This window comes from Pinus tabuliformis, chromosome 7 (assembly GCF_031772625.1).
Source record: "Pinus tabuliformis cultivar Carrire ecotype Pingquan chromosome 7, CPIR1, whole genome shotgun sequence".
Taxonomy (NCBI): domain Eukaryota; kingdom Viridiplantae; phylum Streptophyta; class Pinopsida; order Pinales; family Pinaceae; genus Pinus; species Pinus tabuliformis.
In genome coordinates this window covers 1,734,952,218-1,734,974,189 of record NC_142293.1, presented here as the reverse complement: position 1 = coordinate 1,734,974,189, position 21,972 = coordinate 1,734,952,218, and positions in this window count along the sequence as shown.

The window sequence follows — 21,972 nt, the reverse complement described above, 5'->3', positions numbered from 1 at the left end:
CTTGGTTTCTCCTATATACTGATGTATCTTTGATGTATGATTGCATTAGTATGTTTAGTTTATTTCTAATCCTGAACTAGTTATGAATATGAATCCATGTCTTGTGTAGTGTTCTCTTCTTGTGATCTTGCAGAAACCTCTTGAAGCTGGGCGAGCGAGAAGGCAAGTAGCTGGGAACGTTCAAAGAGAAGGGAAACTGGATCGAGGGACAAACGGAAGACACGGGTTAGTCCATCCATCTCTCTTCATTCTTAATTCATAAAGGAAGAATACTAGAATAGCTGTCTCTGTTTGTTGCTAAGGCACTGTCACACCTTAGGTGGATAGGATCATCCTGCATAGGCATTTTTCCCCACAACAGCCATTCCCATTCCTAGTTATCCTAGATATCCTCCTCCTGGGGCTGGTCTCATGACCCAGAGTTTTAGGGACCCTAATCGGCAGTTGCCGTTTATCGCAACTTTGGACTTACCTGACTTGTCGCGCTTAATGAACGATCCCATTAATTATCTTCCGTTTTGGCCGCCAATGCCGAATAAGTTGCCCAGTGACATTCCCAAGTTCGAAGGTAAATAAGGCAATGTCGGCTTTGGAAGTGCTACAATCATGCCCAGCACAACGTAAATTACTTTTGTCGGCTATAGGAGCTGCTGATGTTCAGGACCGAACCTAATAATCTTCGATCTAGAAAATAGTACACCGCGTTTGCCTCATCAAATGGCTTTCCAGATTCTAGTGATAATAAAAAACAGGCCTATTCATCGAACTGTAATTGATGAGGGAGCCTCAACGTGTATTATGTCGATATAGTGTTGGAGATCGCTTGGTTCTCCTTCGCTAAATCAATCCCCGACAATTCTAAAGGCCTTTGAGGGCCGTGGGTTTCATCCTTTTGGCATTCTACAGGATTTGCCTATAGGGGTTGAAGGAAAAACCGTTAGTCTAGATGTGGAGGTGGTTGATGCCCCTCTAGATTACAACCTTCTCTTGGGTCGAAGTTGGTCTTACGCTATGACAGTGGTCGTTTCATCAGTCTTTCGAGTAATAAAGTTTCCACACAATGGAAAGATCGTAACAATAGACCACCTGGCTTACTTTTCATCCGACCTAGCCTCTTCGGAGAGTATACAACATGTTGGTAAAACGACTATCCCATATAAGGATGTTGGAGTAGGACTAGTTAAAGATGTCAGTTTACTGGGAACTTTTCCTTTTCCTCCAATCAACGCATCGTCTTCATTCGCAACCATTCATATGATTACATCAGACACCATTGTTTATGATGATACTTGGATCATTCCTTCTGAATCTAAGATAGACTCATTTGGTAATGCCATGCCTTTGAGTCCATATGAAATTGCCTATGAAGCCGTGCAGTCTTTTGCCGACCTATGTTCAACCGAAAATGACTTAATGAATGTGGTCCGTGAGGAATCATTTTTCACATCAACCTCGGATTTAACTATGTTTTCTGAACTTGTTCACTTTGATGAGCAAATTCATGAAATCCTATGTGTAGATGATTTACCATGGGAAGATCTCCATCACAGATCTTCGTTTTTACCTGAGGATGATCGTTTTGAAAATGATTTCTCATCAATTTTTATAATTGAATATGTCAAGGAACCTCAGAATCCAATGAAACATCCCGATTCAGAGTTAAATTTGGGAAACATCTCTTAAACTATTTCTATTGACATTTCGGTTAAGCCCGGAATTGTTGAGAACATTCATATAGGTGCCTCGTGTACAGATGACGAAATTCAATTATATAAGGCCCTATTTCAAGAATTCCGCAACGTGTTTGCCTGGTCCTATGAGGAAATGCCAGGAATTGATCCCGCGATTGTTGTTCATGAGATCAAGACTTACCTGGACGCTAAACCCATCCGGCAACGTTTGCGTCAGATTCACCCATGAAAAGCTACTGCAATTAAAGCAGAAGTTGAAAAACTATTGACAACAGGTTTCATTTATCCGATCCCGTTAACGGATTGGGTATCGATATTGTTCTGGTTAACAAAAAACAGGGAACAATAAGAATATGCATCGATTATAGGGACATTAATCGAGCCTGTCCAAAGGACAATTACCCAACTCCCTATATCGATCAAATCATTGATGATTGTGCCGGCAGCGAAATATTTTCCTTCATGGATGTTTTTTCCGGATACAATCAAATCAATATTCTACCTGCCGATCAACCAAAAACGGCTTTCATTTGTCCATGGGGAACATTTGCTTATTGCAAGTTACCTTTTGGGCTTAAGAATGCCGGAGCAACTTTTCAAAGGGTGATGTCTTATGCGTTTCATGACATCAAGCACATTGTGCAACCCTATCTCGATGATTTGCCTGCTCATTCATTACATCGAGCTGATCACCTTGTCCATTTACGAGCAATCTTTATGAGGTGTAGGCATTATCGTATTCGGTTGAACCCACACAAATGTGTCTTCTGTATAGAAACGGGTCAATTGCTGGGGTTTGTAGTTTCGAAAGCCGACATTCGCGTTGATCCCTCGAAGGTCGAAGCGATCATCCAATTGCCTCCTCGTTCGAGTCTTTGCTAGCTCCAAAGTTTGCAGGGGAAAGCAAACTTTTTACGACGATTCATTCCTAACTACGCCGAGGTTACAAAGGGTTTTACCCGGTTGTTGAAGCAAAACACTCAATTCTATTGGGATGAGATAGCTCAGAAATATTTTGATGCACTCAAACACGCGTTGACCCATGCATCGTTGTTGCATCCTCCCAACTACAACCAGGATTACTTCTTGTATCTCGCCACCTCTCATTCCACCATTGGAATGGTCTTAGTTCAGGAAGATGAATCAGGAACTGAACATGTGATATATTACCTTAGTCGAACTTTAAATCCAACTGAGCTAAAATACTCACATGTGGAGAAATTGGCATTGGCAGCCGTTCAAGCTGTCCAACGTTTTTGTCACTACATTTTACTACGTAAAACTACGGTAATTTCGGATTGCAACCCTATGATCTACATTTTGACCAAGCTATTGCTAGGGGGCAAGTACTCTAAATGGATCGTTATCCTGCAAGAGTTCGACTTGGAATTTGAGAAATCTAAGTCTAAGAAATCTTTAGTTTTTGCGGAGTTAATGTGTGACTTCCCGCGTGCTGACACGGTAACTGTGGCGGAGGAACCCATTGCGGACGAATCTTTGTTTCTAATCAGCACTTTATATCCCTGGTATGGGGATATCATCGTTTATCTCCAGACCCAATCCTTTCGGCCCGGAATTTCGAGGTCAGAACGTCGAAAAATTCGATTCCAGTCCCAACAATTCAGGATTATTGGAGATACTCTTTATCACCGTGGGGCGGATTCTGTTTTTCGACGTTGTTTAACTCACGAGAAAGCTGAAAGGGTTCTAAATGACTGTCACTCTGGAGCGTGTGGCGGTCATATGTCTGGGTTTGCCACAGCCCAAAAGATATTGCGCGTTGGCTACTTCTGGCTGTCTTTATTTAAAGATTGTATTATGGTGGTCCGAAAATGCCACAACTGCCAGATTTTTTATCATAACATGCGCGCTCCACCTGCTCATCTCCACCCTATAATTGCCGTTGGTCCTTTTGCCAAATGGGGTATCTATTTTATTACATGTAACCCTCAATCGGCCGGGGGCATGCGTATATCATCCTTGCGGTAGATTATTTTACTAAGTGGGCCGAGGCGATGCCTACATTCGAGGCAGATGGCAAGACAGCTGCAATTTTCGTGTTCAATCATATAATTGCTAGGTTTGGTGTCCCACAAGCGATAATCATTGATCATGGGCGTCATTTTCGAAACGTTATGATGACCGAACTTACAGGCCAGCTTGGTTTACGTCACGATAGTTCAACCCCTTATTATCCACAAGCGAATGGCCTGGTTGAGTCCATCAACAAAGTTTTAGTTATCATGATCCAATGAATCATTGGGATTCATCGGTCGAATTGGCACAACATGCTATTTTCAGTGCTTTGGGCATACCGAACTTCAGTAAAAACATCAACAGGGTTCACTCCTTTCCAACTAGTCTATGGTTTGGAAGCTGTGTTACCCATTGAATGCGAAATCCCGTCACTGCAAATGGCCATCGAGTTACTTCCAGCCACTTCCGAAGAGGAAAAGCGTTTGTTATACTTGGCTCAATTAGATGAGAATCGACGTGATGCTGCATTGGCGATCGAGACTCATGCAAAATGGATGAAAGCTCAGTATGATCGAAATGTGACCCTTCGAAATTTTTCAGAAGGAGATCTAGTCTTAGTTTATGATCAAGCTAATGATAAATTAGGTGCTGGAAAATTCGTTCCTATGTGGCATGGTCCCTATATTGTCAAGTGAAAGCTAGCCAAAGGGGCCTATGAATTGGTAGACTTTGATGGGGACTCTTTGGGTAAACCTAGAAATGGTCTTTACTTGAAGAGGTATTATGCTTAAAAGAATGGGTATGGAGATTTAGTTAGGATTGTTTTTTCTTTCTAGCTGGTGTGTTTTAGTTTAAATAGTGTGCTTAGCTTAGAGAGTGTTTTTTCGTCATTATTCCTGCTTATCTTGGTTTTACTCTTGATATTGCATATGTCGATGCCTCTCCAAACATACATTGGTTTCACTGATGGTGCTTGTCGTAATACACGGAACATCTCTTCCGCAGCTTGGGTTATCTATTCGCCCTCTGACGAGTTAGTATCTATGCATGGGGTAAGCCTCAATCAAACAACGAACAACATTGCCGAGTATAGTGTAGTGATTGAGTTATTATCTGAATCTATTTCATTTGGGATTCAGAGTTTGATAGAGAGGTTAGATTCTGAACTCGTTGTATTACAGCTTAATAGAGTGTATGCCATTAGAGATCTAGTGTTATTAAGATTATTTTTTAGAGTGCGTCTCTTGGAACGTGAATTTGATTATATTGAATATCAGCATATTCCAAGATCTTTAAATACATTAGCAGATGCAATTGCTTCTCGAATTTTAAATAGACATTTGCAATAATCATACATGTAAATTTAAAACCATTCCATAACATGATTTACAAGATAAGCCGGTAATAGTGATATATATATAGGAGTGTGTCAAAAAATACATCGTCCTCGATCATAGGTTGAAAAATACCTTATGATCGGCAAAAATGATAAGTACAAAAAACAAAAATGTCACATGTGCCCACAATAGGCGATCATCCTATCATTGGTGATGATCTCTATAAGAAACCACTGCACAAGCCACCTTGCAAAGGAACCTCCTAAAAGGTCTTGGGACTCCAATCACATAGCGCTGAAGTCGACGAGGAATGTCGTCTATAATGGTCTCAGGAATATCTCCTGTCAAGCGCTCGAGATGACCCTCCAACTCGGCCAAAACCTCTGTTGATTCGTCCTGTGGGGCTGGCGCAGGTGCAACTGGTTGCCTCCTCTCGAAAGGCCGGAGAGTGGCTGGTCGCTGTGGACCCACATCTGCATTTTAAAATTTTTACTATCAGTTTTGAGATGATGGAAAAATAAAAAAAAATTAAAATAGGAAAAATGTTGAAAAGGATTTTACCTGACTCGTCCCACTGCTCTCCTGGTGGAAGAACCATGTCTGGGTCACCACGAAAATCTTGTTGGCATTATGTTTCTGGTATGGCTATATGTTACAGATGTTGTACTTGATGGCAACACCCGTGGCAAGGCTCTCAATTTGTTGAAAATTAAGAAGTACGCAGGAGAACAGTTCAGAAGATGCGTACCTGCAGGTACACCGTGAAGGGACTGCGGCCAGACACGTAGGTCAGCCATTCAGGAGGTGCGTACCCCCAGTGCACTCACTTCAAGGCAGAGAAAAGCACACGAGGGGTTTCTTATGTTTAAACCTTGGTATTTAGCCGACGGTATTTGTGTTATTATGGTTTTGGCTCGTGGTATTGATCCATGATTTTAGGAGGAGCTTGCCTATATAAAGCAAAGGAGATCACTTGGCTAAGTATTTTTTGCAATTGAATATCTTAAGATCTGAAATATTGGGTTAAAAGCTTGATCTATATGTAAGAGAAGTGGAAAGCGAATCTGTGAAGGGTGATCTCTCGAGCACATGATCAGATCTAGGCATCTGACTAACTGTGCCACATTGGTGGACTGCCAATTCAGCCCTAATCAAAAGTACGCAGGTGTTTGACGGTATAGCTGCGTGGGTACGCAGGGCAGAAACAGGAGAGCTGCGTGGGTACGCAGAGCAGAAGAAGGAGAACTACGTGGGTACGCAGAGAGACAGAGGTTCAGGTGCGTACACACAGCTAAAGTGCGCGGCACGATAGTATCCTTGAGTGCGTGGTTTCAGTAATGGTACGCGACGCGATAGTATTTCTGGGTGCGTACCTACAGTAACAGTACGCGGCGCGATAGTATTTCTGGGTGCGTACCTACAGTAACAGTACGCGGCGCGATAGTGTCTCTGGGTGCGTACCTACAGTAACAGTACGCAGCGCGGTTGAAGAAACAGTGCATGGACACGCAGTGCGGCAGAAGGGTCTCTGCGGGTATATGCAGGGGAGCAGAAGGTGAAGTGCGTATGCACGCAGACCAGAGAAAGAAAAACTGCGTATCTGTCTTAAGACCTTTTGTTTGGCTGTACTTTTCTGTTGATAAGGTGTTCTGGGTTTAGTTCTATTATTGTTGATCTGGTTACTACAGTTGACTGGGTGATTTTCTTATACTTGATGATCATTTGATGTTTATGGATCCAGTTTGAAAATTTATGAAAAGTGGTCCTTGTAAGAAAAGAAGTAGGGGGTTGTAGCTCCCTTCCAGGAGAGACTGGAAAACGAGAGAGAGTTGTAGCTCTCTTCAGATTGCAGCCTGCGTACTGGTAAAGGACTGCACCGGTACAAAACCATTGTAAAAGGAGTTTCTAATTTGAAAGAAGATAGAGACATATTGCAGTAGGTGGTTTTCACCCACATTGGGTTTCCACCTGATATCTGGCGTTCTTTGGTGTGACTATCTGTTTTTCTTGTTCATGCTCATTATTTTATGGTACTGATATGCAAAAATAATTCAAAGTATAAATAAGGAAGAATTGTTAAAAGAACTTGATAATACTGATTCACCCCCCTTCTCAGTATTATTTCCAACAATTGGTATCAGAGCAGGTCCTTCGGAGAAGCTTGATCGCTTGAAGGAAGATCATTCATCATGAGCAACTACGAGAGGGAAGCATCAATCAGGCCACCAATTTTTGATGGGACAAACTTCAATTATTGGAAGGTAAGAGTTACTGCCTATCTTCAATCTCTTGGTACAGAAGTTTGGGATATCATAGATACAGGCTACGCTTTTCCTTCAGCTACACCTACAGATGTGGCCGAAAAGAAGAAATATGAAACAAATTCTAAAGCAGTCAATACTTTGCTGGGATGCTTATCTCAAATAGAATTCGTAAAGGTTATGCAATATAAATCCGCAAAAGAAATATGGGACAAGATTGTCTTGAGCTACGAAGGAGATGAACAGGTAAAGCATGCTAAACTTCAAACTCTCAGGATTCAATATGAGAATCTCAGGATGTATAATGATGAAAGTGTGGCTAACTATTTTCTTCGGGTTGATGAGACTGTTAATTGCATGAAAAATTTGGGTGAAGAAATAAAAGAGGCTATTGTGGTTGAAAAGGTTCTAAGATCATTGTCCCCCAAGTTTGAATCTAAAGTATTTGCAATAGAAGAAAAGGAAAATCTACGAATTCTTACTATGTCTCAGCTACATGGAATTCTAACTGCTTATGAAATGAGAAAGGGAGGTCCATCAGACAGAAGAGAAGCTGCTTTCAAGGCGTCAGGCAAAGGAGATTATTATGAAGCAAGTCACGTACCAGAAGAAGAAGAAGAAGAATCAAATTTTGTCAGAAATCTTCAAAGAGGTTCTGGAAGGTTCAGAGGTAAGTTACCTTTTAAATGCTTTGCTCGTGGAAGAGTAGGTCATTATGCTGCAAAATGTCCTTATAAGGATAAAGGAAAGGAACCTGCTAGATGGAACAGGAAACAGGGTGCAAATAAGAAAAGCTACTACACTCATGAAGATAGTGATGGTCTATCAAATAGTGATGAAGATGAACAAGGTAATGAATATAAACTGTTAATGGCATTTGAAGATGATGATTATATGGATGCTATAGATGTGGATAACCTTTTTGAAGAAATTACTAGACTCAAGAGATGTATAGAAGAAAAGAATATGATCATTGATACTCTACAATTTCAAATTAATGAAAAGGAAAAACATCTTGAAAAATTAGAAGGTGAAATTGTTGCTCTTAGAAAAGAGATTGAGAAAACAAAAGCTATTAATCTTAAGTTTGTCAAAGGATCTGAAACTCTGGATGAGATTATCAATGTACAATGTTCTCCTCTAAACAAGACAGGTCTGGGCTATAATGGAGAAACTTCTCAAGCATCCACTTCAAAAAGTTATCTTGATGCAGCAAAAAGGAATGAGCAAAAGCACAATGGAGACTATCAGGTAAAGCAGGGACAAATTGCAAACAAAGACTATCAGGGGCAATCCATCTTAAGAGTGAACAAAAGCTACAACCAGCCACAGGTAAAATCTTCTCAATTTGGTTCAAGAATGAATGACAATAGAGATTACAATCACTTGGCCGGTAGATTTGATAACCGTAGAAGTTTCTTCAATGGACAATGTTTCTCTTTTCATAACTTTGGTCACAAAGCAGCTCAATGTGTTGCATATAAAAAAATCATGACTAGAGAAGCTCAAAAACAAAGAAGTATGACCGAGATTACAAAAAGGACCTATAACAACTTTTCGGCTCTTGAAAATGAAGTTGAATGTTCTATTTGCAATACCTTTGGTCATGAAGATTCTGAATGCAGGAGCAGGTTTCAGCAGAAGAAGGAACAAGCCTCAAGCACCAAAACATGGAGAATAAAGGAACCACAAACAGAAAGATGTGGGATAGCATTTTATGCAGAGGGACAAGAAAATCTATGGTACATTGACAGTGGATGTTCGAAGCATATGACAGGTGATAAAGAAAAACTTGAGTCATATTCTGCTCTAGAAAAAGGAAAGAAAGTTTCTTTTGGAAATGATACTCCTGCAACTATAAAAGGAAAAGGCATTGCTCAGTTAAAAGAAAAGGTCAAGGCTGGAAATGTTTTGTATGTTGATGGATTGAAGCATAATCTTCTAAGTGTCAGCCAGATGTGTGATCAAAGAACCGAGGTGATATTCAGATCAAATGGATGTCTTGTTCGTGATCTTGATACAGGTAAAACAGTGATCAAAGGCAAAAGAACTCCAAATAATCTGTACATATTTGAAGAAGGACAACAACAATGCTATCTGAGCAAGGATGATGAGCACTGGTTATGGCATCGGAGGTTGGGGCATCTAAGCTTTTCATAAATAAGGAAAGCATGCAAATATCAGGCAGTTCGCGATCTTTCAGATATTAAAATTCCTGACAACACCATATGCAAATCATGTCAGTTTGGAAAACAAACCAAAACTAACTTTCCAGAGAAGGAAGGATCAGCTAGCATGCCTCTTGAGCTAGTACATACATATACATGCACTCCATTCAGGAAAAGAACACCTCGAGGAGAAGAATACTTGATATTATTCATTGACGATTTCTCCAGGTTTGTCTGGTTAGGACTTATGAAGAACAAAGATGAAGCATTCGAAAAATTCAAATCCTTCAAAGCCTTGGTTGAAAATGAATCAGGTCACAAAATTAAGTGCCTCAGATCCGACAGAGGTGGGGAGTTTACCTCAAATGAATTTTTTGATTTCTGTGAAGAACATGGGATAAGAAGAGAATTCTCTACAGCCAGAACTCCTCAGCAAAATGGAGTTGTGGAAAGAATGAACAGAACAGTCCAACAAATGGCTCGTGCTATGCTTGATGAGTCAGGAACTCCCAAAACTTTCTGGGGTGAAGCTGCACATTCTGCGGTTGTTATTCTCAACAAAACAAATGTCCGAGTGAACAACACTCAAACTCCTCATGAGCTCTGGAGTGGTAAGACTCCTTCGGTAAAGCACTTCAAAATCTTTGGGAGAAAATGCTATATTAAGAATACTGATGAGCAGCTTGGCAAACTTGAACCTAGAGCAGATGAAGGCATTCTTCTTGATTACTCTCCACATAGCAAAGCATACAAGTGCTACAATAAAAGACTTGGCAGAATTGTTGACAGCATTGATGTAGTGGTTGATGAGAAGGGATACATTCCTAGGCAAGTACATCATGAAGACATCGAAGAAGATGAAGGCTACCCTCAACGACAGAATGATGAAGAACCCCAAGAAGAACCAGAGGAGCAGACAAGAATAGAAGAAAAGACTCCATCCAGATATGTTCAGAAGAATCATCCAGAATCTCAGATTATGGGGCAGAAAGAAGCAGGTGTACAAACAAGAAGAACAGTTGCAGAAGCCTCAAGCTATTTGGCATTACTCTCCTCTACTGAACCACAAAATGTGAAAGAGGCATGCAAAGATGAATGTTGGGTGAAAGCAATGGATGAAGAACTTGAGCAGATCGAAAAGAACAACACTTGGGAGCTGGTTCCTAGACCAAAGGATAAGAATGTTATCGGAACAAAATGGGTCTTCAAAAATAAATTGAATGAAAATGGAGAAGTAATTAGAAACAAGGCCAGACTTGTTTGTAAAGGGTATGCGCAGCAAGAAGGAATAGACTTTGAAGAAACCTTTGCTCCTGTTGCAAGACTTGAGGCCATCCGAATGTTCCTTGCTCTCTCAAGTTTTCAAAACTTCAAAGTATTTCAAATGGACGTGAAATCAACCTTTCTGAATGGAGACTTGGAAGAAGAGGTATACATTGAGCAGCCAGATGGGTTCATTCTTGGAAATGATCCAAATCTTGTATGCAGATTGAAAAGGCTCTCTATGGTCTCAAACAAGCTCCAAGGGCTTGGTACTATCGTTTGGACAAATATCTTCATCAACAAGGTTTTTCAAAAGGATCAGCAGATAGCAATCTTTATATAAAAGTTGAAAATGACAAATTGCTAATACTTGTTGTATATGTAGATGACATTATTTTTGGAAGCAATGAAGAAGCTATGAGACAAAGCTTTGCCTTGGTCATGCAGAAAGAATTTGAAATGTCCTTGCTGGGATAACTAACATATTTCCTTGGTTTGCAAATCCAACAAAAAGAAGGAGGAATCTTTTTATCTCAAACCAAGTATCTCAAACAGATTTTGAAGAAATATGGCATGGAAGATGCAAAACCAGTAAGTACACCCATGGTCACAGGATGTAGCCTCAGTGCAAATGATGAATCTGCAGCAGTACATCAACCAACCTACAGATCTATGATTGGAAGTCTACTTTGTTTGACAGGTACCCGACCGGACATCATGCATGCAGTAGGAATAGTTGGAAGATTTCAGGCAAATCCAAAGGAGGCTCATCTTCAGGCAGTGAAAAGAATTTTCAAATATCTTCAAGGGACACAAAATTATGGCTTATGGTATCCTAGAGATACAGATCTCACACTTCATGCTTATATAGATGCAGATTGGGCCGGAAGCATGGATGACAGGAAGAGCACAAGTGGTGGTGCGTTCTTTATGGGTTCCAGATTAGTATCTTGGTTCAGCAAGAAACAAAGTTCGATTGCCTTGTCTACAGTTGAAGCGGAATATGTTGCTGCTGCATCTTGCTGCACTCAACTCCTTTGGATGATGCAGACCTTGCAGGATTTTCAAATCACTTGTACACCACCTATCTCCATCTTATGTGATAACACAAGTGCAATCAACATCTCAAAGAATCCTGTCATGCATTCAAAAACCAAGCACATACCAATCAAGTATCATTTTCTCCGGGAACAAGTGCTTGAACAGAAAGTCAAGTTGGAGTATGTTCCTTCTAAGGAACAAGTTGCTGATATTCTCACCAAACCATTGCCAAGGGAGACTTTTGAATACCTCAGGCAAAAGCTGCGGGTTGTTGATGCATCATCTTATTGTTGAAACTCTTCTGATTGATGGTTGTACGCATGGTTCATCTGGGGTATATGCGTACACGTGCTGGGTTGCGGCACAGGTTCAGGGGGAGCATATAATGCATTGTTGGCATTATGGAGGATGTACAAAAGGAGATCATGGAAGCTGGTCTGAATATAGCTGCAATATGTCTCTATCTCTTTCTTGGTCATTGATGGTGTCTGGTGGATTATGGTTCTTCTTTGCAGATCTGGTTCATATTCAGGGGGAGCATGTTCTTAGGGGGAGCATAACCCTTTGCCCTTGATGTCAAAGGGGGAGAATGACGCTGAAGTTTTTGAGGTTGCCATCAAGTCCAAAGGGGGAGATTGTTGGCATTATGTTTCTGGTATGGCTATATGTTACAGATGTTGTACTTGATGGCAACACCCGTGGCAAGGCTCTCAATTTGTTGAAAATTAAGAAGTACGCAGGAGAACAGTTCAGAAGATGCGTACCCGCAGGTACACCGTGAAGGGACCGCGGCCAGACACGCAGGTCAGCCGTTCAGGAGGTGCGTACCCCCAGTGCACTCACTTCAAGGCAGAGAAAAGCACACGAGGGGTTTCTTATGTTTAACCCTTGGTATTTAGCCGACGGTATTTGTGTTATTATGGTTTTGGCTCGTGGTACTGATCAATGATTTTAGGAGGAGCTTGCCTATATAAAGCAAAGGAGATCACTTGGCTAAGTATCTTTTGCAATTGATTATCTTAAGATCTGAAATATTGGGTTAAAATCTTGATCTATATGTAAGAGAAGTGGAAAGCGAATCTGTGAAGGGTGATCTCTCGAGCACATGATCAGATCTGGGCATCCGACTAACTGTGCCACACTGGTGGACTGCCAATTCAGCCCTAATCAGAAGTACGCAGGTGTTTGACGGTACAGCTGCGTGGGTACGCAGGGCAGAAACAGGAGAGCTGCGTGGGTACGCAGAGCAGAAGAAGGAGAACTGCGTGGGTACGCAGAGAGACAGAGGTTCAGGTGCGTACACACAGCTAAAGTGCGCGGCGCGATAGTATCCTTGAGTGCGTGGTTTCAGTAATGGTACGCGGCGCGATAGTATTTCTGGGTGCGTACCTACAGTAATAGTACGCGGCGCGATAGTATTTCTGGGTGCGTACCTACAGTAACAGTACGCGGCGCGATAGTGTCTCTGGGTGCGTACCTACAGTAACAGTACGCAACGCGGTTGAAGAAACAGTGCGTGGACACGCAGTGCGGCAGAAGGGTCTCTGCGGGTATACGCAGGGGAGCAGAAGGTGAAGTGCGTACGCACGCAGACCAGAGAAAGAAAAACTGCGTATCTGTCTTAAGACCTTTTGTTTGGCTGTACTTTTCTGTTGATAAGGTGTTCTGGGTTTAGTTCTATTATTGTTGATCTGGTTACTACAGTTGACTGGGTGATTTTCTTATACTTGATGATCATTTGATGTTTATGGATCCAGTTTGAAAATTTATGAAAAGTGGTCCTTGTAAGAAAAGAAGTAGGGGGTTGTAGCTCCCTTCCAGGAGAGACTGGAAAACGAGAGAGAGTTGTAGCTCTCTGCAGGTTGCAGCCTGCGTACTGGTAAAGGACTGCACCAGTACAAAACCATTGTAAAAGGAGTTTCTAATTTGAAAGAAGATAGAGACATATTGCAGTAGGTGGTTTTCACCCACATTGGGTTTCCACCTTATATCTGGTGTTCTTTGGTGTGATTATCTGTTTTTCTTGTTCATGCGCATTATTTTATGGTACTGATATGCAAAAATAATTCAAAGTATAAATAAGGAAGAATTGTTAAAAGAACTTGATAATACTGATTCACCCCCCCCTCTCAGTATTATTTCCAACAAATCTATCCCAGCGTAAGGGAAGTCCTGAATAGAAAAGACCTGGTTTTCCAGCCATTGGAAATACTCAGGTTTGAATTGAGCAACCTCTGTCCTCTCGTCCGGGTGACGGGCCATGATTGCGACCCGTCGCATCAGTTTGGGCTCTCGAGGAAGCCCAGCTCCAACAGTAAGGTGCTGCGGGATCAGCATAGGAACCCTCTCCAGACCAAAACTCATGACCAAAACCCCATAACCAAAGGTCTTTAGTCGTCCGTTCTTGGCCCTGGTCAGTTGGCCTTTCACATTGGCCAACACGACATCGCACCAGTTGAAGATGGTGCCTCGAAAGCAATCAACTGCCATACGCATCTGGGATCCAGTGGCAATATGTAATGCGGTAGCTCTGCAAAGTCTGGTGACAGTGAATGCAATCACCATGAGCTCAGGACGAGATATCGTCTTTATGTCTATCCCTTTGTCTCTAGCCTGGCTGTTGCAGTACTTTAGCCGGAGGCTATCGATAGACTAGCCACCTGGCCTAGTCCCGTGCAGAGTCAAGTCTTCGCCTCTCTTAGGCAAACCTGTCATGAAATATATGTTCGCCGCTCGATTTAGAGCTGGTGGCCGCCAATAAAGAAGCACTGGTCCTGTATGCTCCATCTGTCAACCAGCCACTGTAAGAAATCCACCTGAGCCCTCATGCCAGGAATGGCCCAGAATTTGTACAATTCGCACGCCCTCAAAGCATCAAGTGAAGGCTGATGATTCCATGTGGCGGCATCCATGTCCTCATGCTCTCGTTCACGCCAATCTAGCATGATGTACTCTTTGCATCAAGTATAAAGACAAATTAAAATGCTAGAAAATATTTTGTGTGGTCCATTTTTGAGAATTTTTGGATTCAAAACCCTTGCGGCGGGGTACGCACCCTCCGGGTTAGACACAGTGCGTGGGACTGCACTTTGTCTACACGGAAGGTGCGGACCCCGAGCTTTTTCCCAATGGAGAAAAAGTCGGGGTCCACAGGCCCACAATGGTAAACCTGCGGGCCCCCGCGCGCGGGTTTTGCACCTAAAAACCCTCCCAAAAATGAAATAAAGGACTAAACAAAAAATTTAATGGTTAAAAATGAAGAGTGGGATGATGTGGATTACCTGGAGAAGACGGCGTTCGATTCCGACGGTTGGATTTTCCGTAATCTTCACGGGAAGTTTTCTGAGCAAAAGCACTATTTTCTCACCCAAACTCAAACGGTAAAAATGAATTGACAAAGGCCCTTTTTATAAGTTTTTTGAGTAAATAAATTGCAAATTTGTTTATGTTTCACTTTGAAAAGGTATTTTGTGTCATTTTTATCCATTTCAAACAGGTATGAGTAATGTTTGTGTTTTTGTGCAGAATAAAGGATTATTCAAGTGAAATCTATCATTTTCAACGAAAAAACATGTAGAGTCATCTTTAAGCTCTTTTATGACTCCTAAAACGTGAAAAGATCGCCAAGTGTTTCTTTTGAACTCGTTAAAATGGAATTAAAAGACGATCCACTTATAGCTCTTTTCTGACAGTAAAAACATGAAAAGATTGCCGGATTTTTGTCGTTTCAAATTCGATATCGGTCATAAAACGACGTGTCATTGATCGCTTTTTTACTTTTTTCAGGTCAAGGGCACTAATGACGAAAAGTACTCCTTGGTCGTAAAAGATCAAGCGGTTCTCTCAAATATTATTTTATACTTTTTTGGGCTTGGGAGACACAAATTTACGAAAAAGGTCAACCCTGGAGTCTTCTTAAGTTTTTTCAGACTCTCTAAAACTGAAAAGCGCCGAGTTTCTCCTATACTGGACTCGTTAAAATTTCACAGTAAAGGACCTGTTCAATTACAAACAGGAACGAACCACTCCTTCTTAGGGTTCGAATCTAAACTAAGTTGGACTCATCTGAAGGATGAGCTTATAATCAAGTAAAATGAGCCTATTTGTCATACTTTGTAAGCACTCTTGAACACGACACTTTTATTCACCTGGGTTGGGAAATCCTTTGCCTAACAGTTGATCAAACCACATTGAAAGTCTTCAGCCAGTTTCTGGGTATTAACTTTGGGTCAATTGTCACCAAGCCATCTGTCGTGTCGTTATGTGTTCAAGAGGTCACTGCCAATAAGCCATTCATTTTCAAAATATTTGTCATCCATCTTGACCATCCCTGAGTCAGTCCTTGCAACTAAATTTCTTCAACTTGACCTATGATTTCGTGCTGTGGGCTTGCCTACGACGGATCACTTTCTATCGACATCGACTCATTATCTAGAAAGATGATCTAGGAATCGTCAGTACCTTGAAGTCTGCATGCCTCAATGGCAGGTTTCTCGCCTTTGACGACAGTTTACATCATTGACTTTCGATCAAAGGATTCCGTGACATGTTCGACATCAACACATTTATTCGCATCTCATGGATTGTACTAGGTACTTTGAGAATTGACATCACTGGTGGTTTCTCTCACACTTGTTAACAGTTTACATCATTGACTGGTAATCAAGTGGTTTCTACCATGTTCGACATCAACACATTCATTTGCATGGATAGAATCGTACTATTTCGGGAAAGTAGAAATGAAGACCCTGGATCTAGTTTCCACAATCCAGGCTGCAAGGAATTTTGTATTCATTATATAATGGAATATTCATAAACAGATGGTTGCGTCCATACTGTGTCCACATGAGTCTATACTTGTGATGTTTTACAAGATCATTCCTGTATCAGAGCAGTAGTTAAGTTTTTCTAGTCAGTTTGGATCTGAGCATGGGAATGCCTACCTCAGCGATGATATGATCTCATATATATATCTTGCATTGAATGTTTTTACAGGTTCCAACTGGGCTCTCCACAAGATGATCCTCGAAATGATAAAGTACTTCACTCTTCCTAAATGATAAGAAATCCTCATCTACTACAGACTTCGCACTTTAGGGGGCAATCTGTTACACAAAAATATCGTCACCATGATTATTTGTAGTCAGTATGAGTCTATCATCACTTGTACTGTCCTCCTAAGCAAGTCTCAGACCTCAGCTCTTCAAATCAACCTTTGGAAATGAGAGAAAGACATTAAAATTCAATGTAACTCTGGTTCCACACTTTCTCTCATGGTCACCTACGGTCTCGCACCTTCTGTGTACAAAAGCTGCGTACCTGCCCGCTTTGTCCCTAACGGTATAGGTGTGGACCCCTGTGAAAGTCAAAAGGCGCAAGTTTTATCTTAAAAAACTAACTTTGGGTTAATTCTAGAGTTTTCTAGAAGGAATTTTGACGTGGATTGTTCGCTCTGAGGTGGTTCATGCATCCCAAAAGAGAAGGAGCTAATCCCTTGATGAGAGGAGCTATCCCTTTGAAGGAGGACCTAGTAACCTCCCTCCATTGCACTATAAATACAGGCATTGGGTTGGTTGCTAGGGAGGTTAGAAGCTGAACATTTTTGAGGGTAAATGTTGGTGAAATCAAGACTTCCTAGTTAAGCCTAAAGAGGAGAGATCACATACCTTTTTTGGTTTCATTGGGGAGTGAGTGAAACTTGTCAAAGTAGAGAAGACTTCTTGTTGGACCCTGGGAGGAGCTTGTACAGCGTCAAGGAAAAGGTTGTAAAATTCTTCTTCTTTTGAATTAATACAATCAAACTCATTTTTCTCAACAAGTATCTTATGTTATTTGTTTCATGGACTCCTTGAATTTCATGTTAAATATGTTTTATGCAATTGGATTTTCAGGTGCTATTTAATTTGTTTGCCTTGTTTGTGTTTGTAGATTTGCGAAAAGGAGCTCATTTGGATCGAAAGAGCGAGGGCATCCACAAGCTTGCGTTGGACCTAAGGTAGGTCCTAAAAACACTTGTTTACCATTGTTTATTAAAGCATATTTAGAGAAAGATAGTGTCTGGTTGGTTTGCTTGTCATTAGGTCTTCTTTAGATTCTAGGAAGGTCTATCTTGTCCGCAAGATCGACTTATTCCGTGTGACAAGGGTTTGCAAGGATTTTTTTAGAGTTTTTCTATATTGTACACATTTTCTATGGTTTGAAGTTTAATATTAGGTCAAGTGACTAGTTAGGTTTTGAAGATAAACAGGTAAGGAGAATGGAGACATATAGGACTAGTTATTATTTCTTATTTGGCCAGACCTAGGAAATTTAGGTCGGTATCTTAGGTCATTAATGCTATCCTCAGAAATTTAATGAGTATAGTATTTTTTTACTCATAGGCAACATTAATAAAATTAAATATTTTTATTTTTTCAAATACATCTTTCCATTGTTCAAGAATACTCCAAATTACATGGATTTCATAGGGTAAAATGTAGGGTTTGTGTGCCTCCAATAAGTGCACACTAGTAATCATTGGGAACAAGGGGATGGACTAAGAAAAATCAAATTTTAACTTTAATAGTTGAAACTATTAGTTTCTTGGTTAAATCCAGATAATTAAGTAAGGTCGTATGACCTTATTTTAGTAGTAATTAGGTTTAAATGTTTCCAAGGGATATATAAAGAGATAGAACCTAGGTTTTGCAAGGTCTATTTTAGGGTTTTTCTATATTGTACATAATTTTTATGGTTTTAAGTTTAAGATTAGGTCAAGTGACCTAGTTAGGGTTTGAATATAAATAGGTAAGGATAATGGAGACAAATAGGACTAGTTCTTATTTCTTGTTTGGCAATGAAGTATAAGTAGATCTAGCGTTTCAATGCCACTCATCGATTGGAAAATTCCATAATAAAAATTCCCAATACACATGAAAATGGTGACTAGAATTATATGGTTTAAGAGAATGAAGGAACTTATGGGATTCACTATCAACTAGGGCCTTTCTACTAGCATTCAATATTTAAGATCCACCCGAGTGCTAACATGCCATGATAATACCTCAAGAAAATACATAACATTTCAATGTTAAACAAATATTAAAAGATGAAAACTTAAAACCAATCTCATAAAAACACATAGTACCTCATAAACCAACAAATTTCATCATCATGAGCATCAATTCCACAACAATGATACTCTTCCTCAATAGTAGTAGAATTCCAAACAAGAAAAAGCAAAAGGTAAAAGAGAGTGAACTCCTTCCTCTTATCACCAATGTGTTACGATTTACAAATTATAAGTCTCTTCTTATTTATACATGACCTAAGAGACCTTTGAAATGTGTGGGGAACATGAATCCCCACATAGCATGAAGTACATCCTGATCAAATTTGGGATGGCAATAAATCATCCTCATTAAATTTTTGTTGTGCATGCGTACTCCAAATTGGATTGATTTTATATGGTAAAAGGAAGGGATTGTGTGCTGCAAATATATGCACACCAGGACCTGTAATTAACTAGCAGTGAAACAATGATCATTACATCCTAAAGAGACAAACATTTTCTACAACATATGATACTCATTATCCTAAAAGAAATCATACTCACTAAAATCAAAGTCTACAAATGTAGAAATTCATCATATCATCCAATGATCAAGTCAGAACAAATGTGCACTCCTGGGCCAAACCAATTACACTCTTGGTAATGAAATTGTTGGCATTGTAGTGTTGACATTGATGTCAAAAGGTTTATGGTTCTTCTTTTCATGTGAATGTGTGATGGATGTTCATCTTAATGGTCTTGTTAGTTGGCATTGATGTCAACATACTTATGACTAGACCTAGTGGAGATGACGTTGTGGCTGCTGAGTAGAGATAGATTTCACATTTGATGATTGGATTGAGGTTGGTATGTTGTTGTTGGTTGGATATGCTGTTGCTGCAGGTGGTTGGAGTGATTTTCTAGACGTCGCATATGTCCCTTTATGTCTTGGAGACATTGGATATGCTGTTACATATGTTGGAGTTGCTTCTACCAGTGATGGAGGTAGCTGGATGACATGATGGTACTGCTGTAGGAGTTGGAGATGCTGCTACAAGTGTTGGATGTGTTTAGAGATATTGTGGTTTCTTCTTAAGGATCTGGAGGTGTTGGTCTTGGTGTTAAAGTTGGAAGAATATGTCTTGCATATTACTGACTTGTTCTTGGCCTATTTCACCAGTTGCAGAATTGACAAAGAGGTTTGGAAGCATGCTTAAATACTGAAGAAGGTGCTCCATCAGCTGGCAAAGGTCTTGGATTGAAGATCCATTGGTTTTATTCATCCTTAGCCCTTGTCGCATGGAGCCAAGCATGTGGGAGCGACTGGAAAGATACAATCGCTGGAAGACATGCCTATGGGAGCGTCTGGGATGTTCTAGTCGTATGGAGCCTATGTCATGTGTGAGACCAAGAATTTGCACAAGTTTTCTTCAAATTTCGCGTGCTGGTTAGCTAATTATTGTGTTGTGGCGACATTCTCAATAAGAAATTTTTGGTTTATGGCCGGAAAAGTTCATGGGACCTCCAGAAGTTAATCAAAGTTGAAAATATCACACAGATAATGGAGTTAGTGGTTAGATAAATTCAATGAGCTGAATCCAGATTAAATTAAGCAAATGATTGTGTTGCGGGTGGAAACACCCTAGGGTCTTGGGTTGAAAACCCCAATAGAGCAGAGGGCAGAGAGAAGAAAGAAATGTGTAGACAAACAGTCTAAATGCTTAAACTACTGAAGTGGGAAGAAGTCGTATTACCTGGAGGTCCTACGTTTGGGGTTGATCTCGTAGGGTGCAAACCCTCTACTCCTTCCGATGCCTTTAGAACCTGTAACTTATATAAGAAAATAGTATACAACAATAATAAATAAAAGCATGTTCATGATATATGTGTTAGATCATATAAGAAAATGAGCAATTGAGCATTAATATAAGATTTATAAGAAAATCATAACATGGATCAATGCATAAACACGATAAATATCAGGAACAGAACAACATTTCTTTATTCATGTAAGCTAAATGAAATGTGGAAAACTGCAACCTGAGTCTTCCTCTAGCTCTAAGCGGAACCGTCCTCTGGATCCGTCCTTCCTCGGCCTCAACAATCTTCCTCCATTGATACACACAAGGATGTCATAAGATGGATGAATGACATCTCAAAAGAGGAAACAAAGGTTTCCCATAACTTGGGAGTGCAAGAGGCATAGGGATTTCTTCAGATTCGATTAGGGGATCAATAAACTATAATATCAATATCTCATCTCTTCTCCCCTTAGGCCTTCCCATTGAGGTTTATTTATACTTCTCCAAATTAGTTTTTTTTTTTTTGGAAACAGTTGGGCCACAGGCTGTAGTAGGTGAGTAACAGCTAAAACCCGTAAACTTGGCCGAAATTTAAGGAGATTATTTATTTTTTAGTGTTTTAACACATATACGTTGGTTGGGTATATAATGACCCACGTGTACACACTTTTAACACATGGAAAAGTAGCGTATGGGAAGTAAAACACTGTTTTTTAGAATGTTGGACCAAGTCTGGAAGGAAGGGTTGCCCTAGCCATAACCAGAGCATCAAATCTACCAAGAGTTAGATGGTGCTATAACATATTCCCACTAATATATGAGGTCAGAAGGGGTACATGATGGCCGAAATATATCAAGTGTATAAATGGAATCATGCCGAGACCTAAGAGGAGTTCACTAGAATTCAGCTTGCCAAGCTGGTGAAAGAGATCAGAAAGAAACTGTTGTCTGAGGCGGGCATACCCATGCTCAGATATAATAAAACATCTCCACATGTCAAGTAAGAAAGCAGATCCAATATGTATACAAGTATAAAGGAACTGAAAATACAAGGTGGATCATCCGATCATATCCATATAAGTACATGTCTCAATATCACATATAAAGAACTGATCAATGATGTCGAAGTAGAAAGCTCATCACTAAAGTCATAAAGCTGATCCAAAAAGTACCAAGGCAAATGGTGGAACAAATGGTACTACAATACAACTCGGGTGCCAACATATAGGATGTCGCTGTAATGAATTGCAACATATAAGGTGGATGGTTTTAACTCGCAGAAACAGGAGCAACTAACAAGTGAACCAAGAAATGCTGATGCAAATTCGAGGTCTTCACCGACTGCCGTGGTACATTTATACACAATGGGAATAAATGATCTGAAGTTTACCATGTGAGAAAT